We start from the raw sequence: 11,740 nt of genomic DNA, 5'->3' as shown, positions 1-11,740 counted from the left end.
TCTTCTTGAATTCATTTTTGAGATTCATGCAACGTAAATTTATTTCATTGTAATTAATAAATTACAGTTCTTTTCTTGGGCTTAATGTAAATGTAGGATTGTGTTTTATTTCTCCACATTGAGTTTACTTTACTGTGCTACTCCCAGTTCGCACAAACTTCTTAATCACGACTGGTGTTTAAGCTAGTTTTTCCATATTTAAACTTAAATCCGTGTGCCAGCCATGAGTTAAGCACCAGCAAGGACCTGTCCATTATTAGTATTGGTTATTGATTGTCAGGGGTAAAAACACAAGGCCAAGAGAACTAAAGATACAGCATTCGTGAGTAGATAGTCTCCGCTGTGTACTGTTGGGAAAGTTTATAAAATTCTCGTCCTTAGAGAATCGGCGAAGTAAGCCACATAAAGTAAAACTTACAACTTGATTTCACAAATCGATTCACCTTGTGTCAACAGATTATATAATTTTATTAGTATTTTATTTTAAATTCACATCCTCCCATGACAATGTATATATACAACTGCATGTTATACAATATAACCTATTGTTTTGTAGTGTCATATCTCATGGGCTATCCATAATAATAATAATAATAATAATATATAATAATAATATTAATAACATGATGATATACAATACAGTTATACTTGAACACACACATGCACGCACGTTTTATATCATTAAACGCATCGTTGCTACTCCGATGTCACAGGTTTTGCTATTGTCTTTTGTAGGATAACTGCCCTGTTCACACGGACAGGATCGTCAGACGGCGGTTCCAGGAACAATGAGATGAGGAGGTGCTCGACTGAACCAGCAAGGCATGCGATTTAAACCCGTTTGCAAATATTTGGGGACTAATTGTTCAGGCATGGGAGCCAGGGCAGGAGTGCACTTCTCAGCAGCTGCTAGACCACACTAGGGCAGAGTGGGAACTCTGCGGGAACCAACAGGTCATATACAATACCGTGGCATCTGTCCCAGACAGGTTATGTGGGGTGATTAACAAGAATGAGAGATGGAGCAAGTACTGATACATAACATTGTTTTTAGAGGTGGGCCAGGTATTGATTTAAATATGCATAACAGTGGCATATGATATATGTAGCGTGTGTATATTTACAATATATATATATATATATATATATATATATATATATATATATATATATATATATATATATATATATATATATATATATATATGCAGAGACTTCACTTCACCGTGAAGATATGCATGCAAAATAACCACAGGAGAAATGAAAGGAGCGATAGTGAGTACTTTCGTATATTACATCTTCAGACAGAGTGAGACAGAAACGTAAAGAGTAGAGGTCTTTTATGCACATCCGCAGCAGGTAGTGGCACACAGAACAATGGATGACCAGAATTTTTGCCTGCGGCTAAACTTATGGTCACTTGCAGCAGGGAGTGGAACACAATAAAGGATGACCTGAATCTAAAAATGCACGTGACAAAGGAGGAGGGAGTAGGAGGGGAGGAAAGGGGAGTGGGAGGGAGGGGGAAGGGGAAGGGGAGGAGGGGAAGGGGGAAGGGGAGAGGGGGGAGGGAGGAGGGGATAAATATTGCTACTTAAGACGTAGAGGATTAATGCTTGGTGTGTCCCACACAGGTGTGACTTCACCACCATGAGATGACAGGGAACAATCACGTGATAGTCTGGGGGATACTGCTTTAAAATTAATTCAGTTAACAATTCATCACACTTAAAATGACCATAGCTCATGTTTACATTCTTTTCATATGTGCCAGAAATTAGACAAGATTCTATTAATTTTCTTTCATCTAAGCTTTTTGATCTTGCTAGAATCTTGGAGCCTGTCCAGTCAATATGGTGATCCCTGGATGCTTTGTAATGAAATAAACCACTACTCTGTTGGTCATCCATTGTTCTGTGTGCCACTTCCTGCTGCGGGTGTGCATAAAAGACCTCTACTCTTTACGTTTCTGTCTCACTCTGTCTGAAGATGTAATATACGAAAGTACTTACTGTCGCTCCTTTCATTTCTCCTGTGGTTATTTTGCATATCTATCTATCTATCTATATCTATCTATATCCATCTATCTATATCTATCTATCTATCTTTCTATCTATCTATCTATCTATCTATCTATCAGATTTGTAATCATTACTGTTTAGTATGCTATGAAGATCCCTACTTACTGCTCATATCATTCGTGTTTGTTATTATAGTAAACAGTTGAAGTGTTTTTGCACATTTTCCCTGGACTACTGTTTATCACTTGCAGCCAGTCCATAACCTACAAAGTGTGTGTTACTGGCTGCTACTGACGGGACAGCACATCGATGCTACAGCGTTTCTTACATCGGTCTGGGTTTTTCCTGATTAAGGTCTGAGCACGACCAACTAAATGTATTGTTGCTAAGGATTACCTGGATTTTATACAGGGTAGTATATATATCACGTCATTGGCACGTGCAAGTCTATTATTATGCTGTGACACTGCTGCTACTGGTCCGTCCAGTGACCACATTCATCAGTCTGTCTAATGCTACCCAGTAAATGATATCAATAAAATCGCTTACCTCCAACATAACACCTTCATCTGAGCCTCATTGATGATGTAGTATACCACATGTTCTACATCAGCCACTAAAGGTGTTCATTGCTGCTGACAGTATTATAAGTACTGTATCAAGGTCAATTTCATACGCAGGACAGCCAACAGGAGAGTGAGCCGCGTGGTGTGCTGATCCCGCACACACCATGCAACCAACCCCCTCCACCTCTGGCCACAGCCACTTACCGCCACTTGCTCCGGTAAGAGACCCGCCACCACCTGACAACAATATCAGGGGTATAACCTTGTCTTATAAAGTTATAACTGCAGTAGGGTGTAGTTTGCTAGTCACGCGTTTATAACACGACTTTTTTTTTTTTTTTCGAGAAAAGTAACCAATAACTGAATTGGCCAAATGGATGATTTGCATAGTAATCAAACAAACTTGTCTCTATTGCAGTTTACACTAATCAACATTAACGTGCCATAAAACAGATAATTCAGCTTATTTGTTTTCAACGAATGTTAGGAATCCATATTATAATTACAGATCATAATAGATAGATAGATAAATAGATAGATAGACAGAGCTCCAGGCAAGCCTGGGAAAGGGAAATGATCTTGCAAGTTAACTAAGGAAATGTTGACAATACACAGGAAGTAGCAAGTCAGGGGATGATATAGATAGTGTGTCAGTGAGATAGCATACGAACAAAGCCTAGTGACCATACACACAGATACACACATACACACAGGTTTCTAGAACTTTCCAACCACAGTGTAACACACGTGACACGACCCCTGCTTCACCAGAATTTAGGAAGCAGAGCTCAGAAGGAGGCTAGCATTAGAACCGACAGGTAGTGGAGAGAGTGAACAAGAAGAGAGGCCCAACTAGACTTACTTATTATATTAAGTCTCTGTAAGACATACCCTGCTTAACTTAGATTTTCTCTGAAGATAAATTAAGATCAACTCACTGTATTCATCTTTAATTCCTACTACAAGAAACGAGAGTGACATTTGGTGGCAGCGGTAGGATACGAACCCACGCCTCTGAAGAGGCTTGCTTGGAGCTCTGTCTATCTCTCTATTTATCTATCTATCTATTATGATTTGTAATTATAATATGGATTCCTAACATGAGGACATTGTCAACAAAGGTTTGACGAGTTACACACTGGTCAGTGTTACATATAGCAAAGTAATAGACATAGCAGTCAGGTTAACCTCATGATTATTTGCCCTTCAACTTGTGTCCCATGGCTGTTACCATTTTCCTCTATCTCTGTGTGGCCATGGCTTTTCCCACTAGCTATCATCAGCCAAAACGTCCATTGCCACAGAGAGGGAAGGATGTTAAAACGGACAAATGGTTTTGGTTACGCAAATATTTAATAAGACTGACTATATTTAAGAACACATTTTAAAACAATATGAAGCAATGAGGTCAGACTGGAATGTTGTGGGTAACTGGGGGAGTGATAAGATAACCCTGTCAACACCGAGTAGGACCACGCACTACCTCTGCTATTGCCGTTCCAGTTGCCCTGCATTAACATGTGGTATAGTGACAATATTGAATGTTTTACTAGGGGTCTGGTGTTCTAGCCTGACTTACCCTGAAGAGTTTAAGGCTACATTCAAACTCTGATGTATTGTAATCTGCTAGTATACTGTACAGTATATCTGATTGAATAACATGTAGAACATAAGGTCTTGCTGTGGACTGATCATTAAATGCTTATTTGCCATATCGTTAAACTATAAATATCACTATTATATGGTGCAGTGGACAGTATTGTAATTCATACTTCATGGTGATAATAAAGACGTGTTTATGAGTATTGGTGGAATGTGCGTGCACACACACACACACACACACACACACACACACACACACACACACTCACACACTATCCATCCCGGAGAGAGCCGTTGACCCTAGGCCCATCTCCCCCTACCCATGCCCCCACCACAACATGTGACTGCCAGCTGCCACCCCACACACCACCAACCATAACCAACATTTACTTTTAGCTTCCGACTGTTTAACCTCTCTATGGTCATGGGCCTGGAGTTTTACATGCACCCCAGGCTGACACGGAGGCCATTTTCTGAAGTTTCAAAGTTTCTTTTTTTTTTTCTTGACATATTAAACAGAAAGTTCAGATGTACCTAGCAGTGCAAATCCCAGCTTCCTAGACCCATTCTGTGGTTTGCAATGGAGCGTGAAAATTGCAGAAATATCAGCAACTGATTTCCAGCGCTGTGAGGTGCTGCTGCGCTGTAACATCGCACGTGTTGTTATATATATATTTTTTAACCCCCAAAACAATGTGAGTGGTGCTGAAATGTTGTGCATAAAGTAGATATGATGATATCGAATGATTTCAGTACATAATATGTTAGGATTGGCATGAAAAAATTATTATGAATATTTTTTCACCTTTTAATATAAAATATGTTTACCATAGTGTCGAGTTATTTTTTAAGTTATCGTTGTGCCCATGCTTAGAAAAGGGAGTGAAAGGGTTGAATTTTCAGTCCTAAATGAGAAAACTGCCCGTCCCCTCAGGCTAGGCTCTCCCATGGGGGATGAAAATGGAGGGTCGGGTGGATTAGCATCTGGTCAGATCTGATTAGGAACAGGGGACTGGAGTCGCAGCTTGCCGCTCCCACACCACGTGCTTGGCAAAAAATAGAATCGTAATGCAGTTTCAAATTATATAATGCAGTTTCAAATTATAAATTAGTCTAATTATTACGAATAGAGAGAGAAAGCAGAAATAAGTACATTTACAGATGGGGGAAAGCATATTTTTTCCGTAATAACACGTTCACCTTTCTCTATCATTTTACCCCGTTACTTTCACAACATATGTTGCTGTCTATCTGTCATGAGTGTGGGAAAGTATGATATTTTCTGCCTGAGTAAGGAAAAGGTGTAAAGCTGGAGTAGACTGTAGCACCAGTTGAGCAGGGCAGTACTCCCGAGGTGGATGGAAAGCTGATGACAGGGAGTGATAGAGCACCAGTTTCATCAGCCCTCAGGACTAGTTCCTGACCATCCCCCTTTGCTGAACTTTTTCAGTGTCTCAGTTACACAGAGAGTAGGCCAGCATGCTCTCCTGTACAAATTTCTCTATCTACACCAAACTACATGCACAGTACACGCTACACTTCCCTTTCCAAAACGTAAAAAATTATGGCGTCTCTTCACCAAGCCTCGGAGTCCCCAGGGGGGGGAACCATAAATGCCCCACCATCCGCCCCTCTCCCGGTGACGACTCGATGTGCCTGGAACCACTGTCTGACTCACTTCTTCATTTCTGCAACATTCGCAGCCTTTCCTCTAACTTTCGCTCTGTTCAGCACCACCTCTCCTCCTCTAAACCTCACCTTCTTTTTCTAACGGAGACTCAGCTGTCTGAGGCAACTGACAGCAAACCCTTTTCTGTATCCTCCTACTTTCTCTATACTCATTTCAAAGCCAAAGGTGGCTGTTGTGTATATATACGCAACGACTTATCTTGCTCTCGTGTTCCTGAACTCGATTCTTCTGAATTCTCTACACTCTGGCTTCGGCTTTCCTGTCATTCTCTGACTAAATATATCTGTGCTGTTTACTTATCCCCTATTTCTAATGACTATCAAAAATTCTTCAACTATCTTACTTCTACGATGGAACACACCCTATCCATTTCTCCTTTCTCTGAAAGCTCCAATAAAGGAGATTTCAGAGTTCACCACCACCTTTGGCTCTCCTCTCCTTTCACTGATCCACCTGGTGAACAAGCCTACATCTTTTCTATCCTTAATGACCTAGAGCAGCTTGTACAGCACCCTATCCGTATCCCTGACAGCCTTGGAGAGAGCTCCAACATACTTGACCTCTTCCTCACAACTAATCCTTCTGCTTACACTGTTAATCTTTTCTCTCCGTTGGGCTCCTCCGATCACAACCTTATCACTTTAACCTGTCATATCACTCTGGTACGGCCTGTGGACCCTCCAGGGAAACGTCGTCTGTGGCATTTTGGAGCCGCGGACTGGGAGGCCCTCAGGCAGTACTTCTTTGATTTTCCCTGGAATGATTATTGCTTCCATGGCCGTGAGCCATCTGAGTGTGCCTTGCGCATTACGGAGATTATTCTCTCGGGCATGGAAGCATACATTCCTTTCTCATATCCTTTGACTAATGCAAGAAAGCCTTGGTTTAATCACGCTTGTTCTAATCCTGTCCGCAACAAAGAGAGGGCCTACAAAAGGTACCGGAGCCATCCCAACCCTGAATCACATCATCTTTACGTTTCTGCCCGGAATTGTGCTGTCTGTTCTTCACTCTGCTAAAAATAATTTCATCCGTACTAAATGCTCTCAACTCTCCAACTCGAATTCTTCTCACTCCCTCTGGCACCTTGCCAAAAACCTTTCTAACATCATTCCCTCCTCTTTTCTACTCTGATGGTTCTGCAGCTATTTCTTCTACTGATAAAGCAGATCTCTTCGCACAGACTTTCTCCTCCAATTCCACCTTAGACGATTCCGGTGCTGTTCCTCCATCACTTCCCCCCTCTGACTTCCTCATGGCTGACATTAAAATTTCTTCAGCAGATGTATTTTCTGCCATCACTGGCCTCAGTACTAACAAGGCATATGGGCCTGATGGGGTCCCTCCTGTTGTTCTCAAGAACTGTGCTTCTGTGCTTACACCCTGCCTAGGCAAACTCTTTCGCCTTTGTCTGTCAACTTGTATGTTCCTTCTTGCTGGAAGTTTGCTCTCATTCAGCCAGTCCCAAAGAAGGGTGACCACCCCCATCCCTCCAAATATCATCCAATTGCTTTAACGTCCTGTATTTTAAAAGTTTTGAGTCAATTCTCAATAGAAAAAATTTAAGGCATCTTTCCTATCACCACCTTCTTTCCGATCGTCAGTACGGGTTCCGTCAGGGACGTTTCACTGGCGATCTTCTCACCTACCATTCAGACACCTGGTCATCCTCCTTTTGGAACTTTGGTGAAAGCATTGCCATTGCACTTGACATCTCAAAGGCTTTCGATCGAGTCTGGCATAAATCTTTAATTTCCAAACTGCTCTCCTACGGTTTCTATCCTTCTATCAGTGCCTTCATCGCTAGCTTCCTTTCTGGTCGTTCTATAGCCACTGTTGTAGACGGCCATCGTTCTTCTCCTAGATCTATCAACAGTGGTGTTCCTCAGGGCTCTGTCGTATCAGCAACTCTCTTCCTTTTATTCATCAATGATCTTCTATGTTGTACATCTAACCCTATCCACTCATACGCTGATGACTCCACCCTTCACTTTTCCATTCGGTTCCCGCAACGCCCATCTCAACAGTTACTTCAGCAAACAAGGGATGAGGCTATGGCACAGCTAATGTCTGACTTGGCTCGTATCTCTGACTGGGGTAAAAATAATCTGGTTGTTTTTAATGCATCTAAGACTCAGTTCTTACACCTATCAACCCGACAAAATCTTCCACAGGTATACCCAATAATGTTTAATAATATTCAGCTTAATCCTGCATCATCCTTGAACATGCTTGGGGTTTCATTTACTCGGGACTTATCTTGGAAAGATCATATTACATCTCTTGTAAAATCTGCTTCTAAGAGATTGGGTGTGCTTAGCTGACTCCGCTCTTTCTTTACCCCTGCACAATTGTTGACTCTATACAGGGGTTTTATCCGCCCCTGTGTGGAGTACAACTCTCATGTGTGGGGAGGCTCCCCACATACAGCTCTTCTCAATAGCGTGGAGTCAAAGGCTTTTTGTCTCATTAACTCTCCTCCTCTTACTGACTCCCTTCAACCTCTGTCCCTTCGCCGCACTGTTGCATCTTTATCTCTTTTCTATCGCTACTTTAATGGTCACTGCTCCTCTGAACTGTCTGCATGCATTCCTCCGCCTCTACGACGGGCGCGTAGCACCCGTCTGGCAGCAAACTCTCATCCCTTTTCTGTCCAACTCTCTAATGCAAGAGTTAACCGTTACTCCCAGTCTTTCATTTATGCAACAGGTCAACTCTGGAACTGTCTCCCTCTGTCTGTATTTCCTGCTGCCTATGATCTCCAGTCTTTCAAACGCAGTGTGTCCAGGCATCTCAAAATGATCGGATCTTGAATTTGGCTCTCTACTGTATTTTGTTTTTCTCTTGGATGGAACTGTTACTGCGGGCTCATGGTCTTTGGTTCCTTCTTCCTCGCATAAAAAAAAAATAAATAACGTTACACGGTCAGAATACAATAAACTTGGAGTATCGCATGGTAACTGTGTGCAATATCATGCTCACGTCTTGCGCATGATTATATTGCTTTCTACGTGTTTCTGCAATGATTGAGAGTAGTTCAGAGTCATAAACAGGAAAAAATACGTGGATAACAATACAGGAAAATACATTGAGACTGGCAAGGCTGGCAGGGTAGGGTGGAAGGGGCTAGAGGCTTGTTGGGACTAACTTCACACGGTCAAAATACGATAAAAATGGCATATCACACGGTTGCCTTGTAAGACAGCATTTTCCATACCCTATGCCTCTTCACTTACATTACAGACAGAACCTGCAATGATTACCACTCTATCTAGGGCAAAAAAGATTGTAATAATCATATAAGGAAACAGAAGGAGACTGGCATCGAAGAAATAAATACAGAGTAGAATAATAATTACTTACCTCAAGTGCATGATCCGATAAAAGGAGTCAGTGCTGGCGAAGATTTACCCATCTCTGCCCTCCCCTAGCAGGTCAAAAGTCAACAGAGATAAGCCATTGTCTGGGGAACACAGTCTTTGTATGAGGATCACTTACAAAATATAATCTACTTTACACAATACCACTATCTTACACGTCTATATCTTACTTCGTAAGATATAGAAGTGGTGGGTGGTGAGGTGGCCTTGGAGATTGTGGTGGGTGGAGGAGTAGCAAGGGCGGTGGGAGGGGTGGTGAAGTGGCTTGTGAAGTTGTAGAAAGTGGTGAGGTGGAGTGAGAGGTTTTACGGAGTGGTGAGGTTGTGATGGCGTGATGTGGCAAGGTGATGCGGACTGAGTGCACCTGCACTCTAGGCTTTCCTTCCTCCCCCTCCTATCCCTCAGTGAAAAGCCACTTCACTACCGTCTGTCTCCTCTTCGTTGGTTGTGGAGCTGTACAGCGAGGTGGTGGTGGCTTCTGATCACTGTCTGAGGAGATGTCGTTGTCGTCGTCCTCGGTAGTGGGAGAGTGATACCACTCATCACTCTCCTTACTACTCCCCATCATATTCTCCACCTCCAGGTCAGACCCAATTCGGTCCTCACCGCTTTACCCCCCACGGGGAAACAGCTGAGACCTGATCTCGGCGCTGGTGAGTGGCCTACAGGGCCGGAGAGGGCGGCACTAGGTGGGGGTAGGGGCCAGGAGAGAGATGGAACTTGGATGTCCACTCATCGCGGAAGTGCGCGGTGTACTGACCTGTGGGGTGTATGGGAGTAGAGTAGGTCAGTCTGAAGACATTCAGAACGTTCGTTCACTTCCCTAAAATTTTTGCCGTTTTTTATAGGCCGCACTCAAATGACGCCGGCGGCCATTTATTAGCTAAATGTCATTCAACACCGGCGGCCATGGAGGGGTTATGTTATACGCTGACTGGATACCACCGTCAAGATGATAATTTGTTTGATTACAGACCTCCCTGTCATATGAATATATTATTATATCAATCTGCATTCAGATCGTGGTGTATAAATAACAATACTATGGAGTAAAACTATTTTTTTTTTCGTTAACATAACAAAACCATTATTTCCCAGGACAAGAGGTTGTCAGAAGAGTGGTTGAGACAATGTGAGTAGCCATTACTCACTTGCCCTTGGATGTGGGGAGGTTGGAGGGTAGACGAATGAATGGGAACGGGGGAGGGGGGGTTGAAACTGAGGGTGAAGTGAAGCCACATATACCAATCTGCTCGTCGTGCCAGTCCTTCGCGTTTTGCTGAAGGCTGTACATGCATGGCATGATTTCAGCATTCCAACAATGCATGCACAGTTGGGCAAGTCGAATGTGCAAGAAAATATTGTGGTATATGGAGACATCTGGCAGTTCCCTGTCGTAAGCACTCGTTTCTTAATGAATGAATCACTCAAAACCTAGAGCTTGTGTCAGGTGGAATGTGACTAGCTGAACTTTGGGTGGTGATGAAGCAAATATTTTCATCATGCTATATGTCAATGAAGGTTGAGGGAAACAGTTTATAGAGAATACTACAGTATTTTATGAGCAGATGTGGAGTATAATAGAGTAATAAGCGTTACCAATCTGTAAAACGTAACTGGCAACATAACACAGAAGGGCAGCACATCAGCTGGTAGTTTAGTTTATTCATGATCTTCGAGGCTGCTGAAACGAAGTCTAGTGAATCTGACTAATAAATATTGTCCTCGAACGAAGATAACCGGCAATGATTTCTTTAACGAATCTTACATTGATATTATGTTTCATTAATTTCTAAGGTTATTATCCTCTATGACACATGATATCTATTAAAATGCACAAGCAGTAAATGTATCCTAAACTATTTGTTGTCTTATTACCTTTTCATATTTTATCCCAGTATATCGAAATAAGAGGAGAGAAGACTGCACTAGGCCAGAAAGACCCTGTAGCACAAGGGAGAAGGAGCTAGGGAGGAGGGATAGCAAACACTAGGGAAAAGAAGGAAAGGACAGTTGAAGAGCTGAAAGCGATTGACTCGGAACCGATGGGGTGCCAAAATCCTCTTTGCATCGCCCATATGTCTGCAAGCAATACCACCCTATGGGGTTCATCTCATGAAATGTATTGAATTTGTAACGCAAAAATATATTCAGATAATCAGTAATACTCATGTATTTTGAGACGGCTACCTTAAAATTCTTCCCAGGAGATCCATTTAATTACGTTCACATCCATGAGGTGCATACAACATCGTTTTTTAATATCAAATAGGACTAGGTAATCAAATATCCAGTTTTAAATTTGCAACATCTGGCCAACACCGTTTCCTCCTCCTTAATTTTTGGGGGAGAGGGTAGGCAAGAGACTGATGAAGACAGTGAAATAAAGAGGTTACCAAATGGATAACTAGCGTCAATTAACACTGGCAGCCAAGGGGTGGTTCACTCATTTGAATACATAAGTATATTCCTTGACGCTAG

The sequence above is a fragment of the Coenobita brevimanus genome, chromosome 104 (genome assembly GCF_032717465.1).
Source record: "Coenobita brevimanus isolate Jiangsu-jjx chromosome 104, ASM3271746v2, whole genome shotgun sequence".
NCBI lineage: Eukaryota > Metazoa > Arthropoda > Malacostraca > Decapoda > Coenobitidae > Coenobita > Coenobita brevimanus.
The sequence above is the reverse complement of the archived record's forward strand: the minus strand, read 5'-3'. Positions refer to the sequence as shown.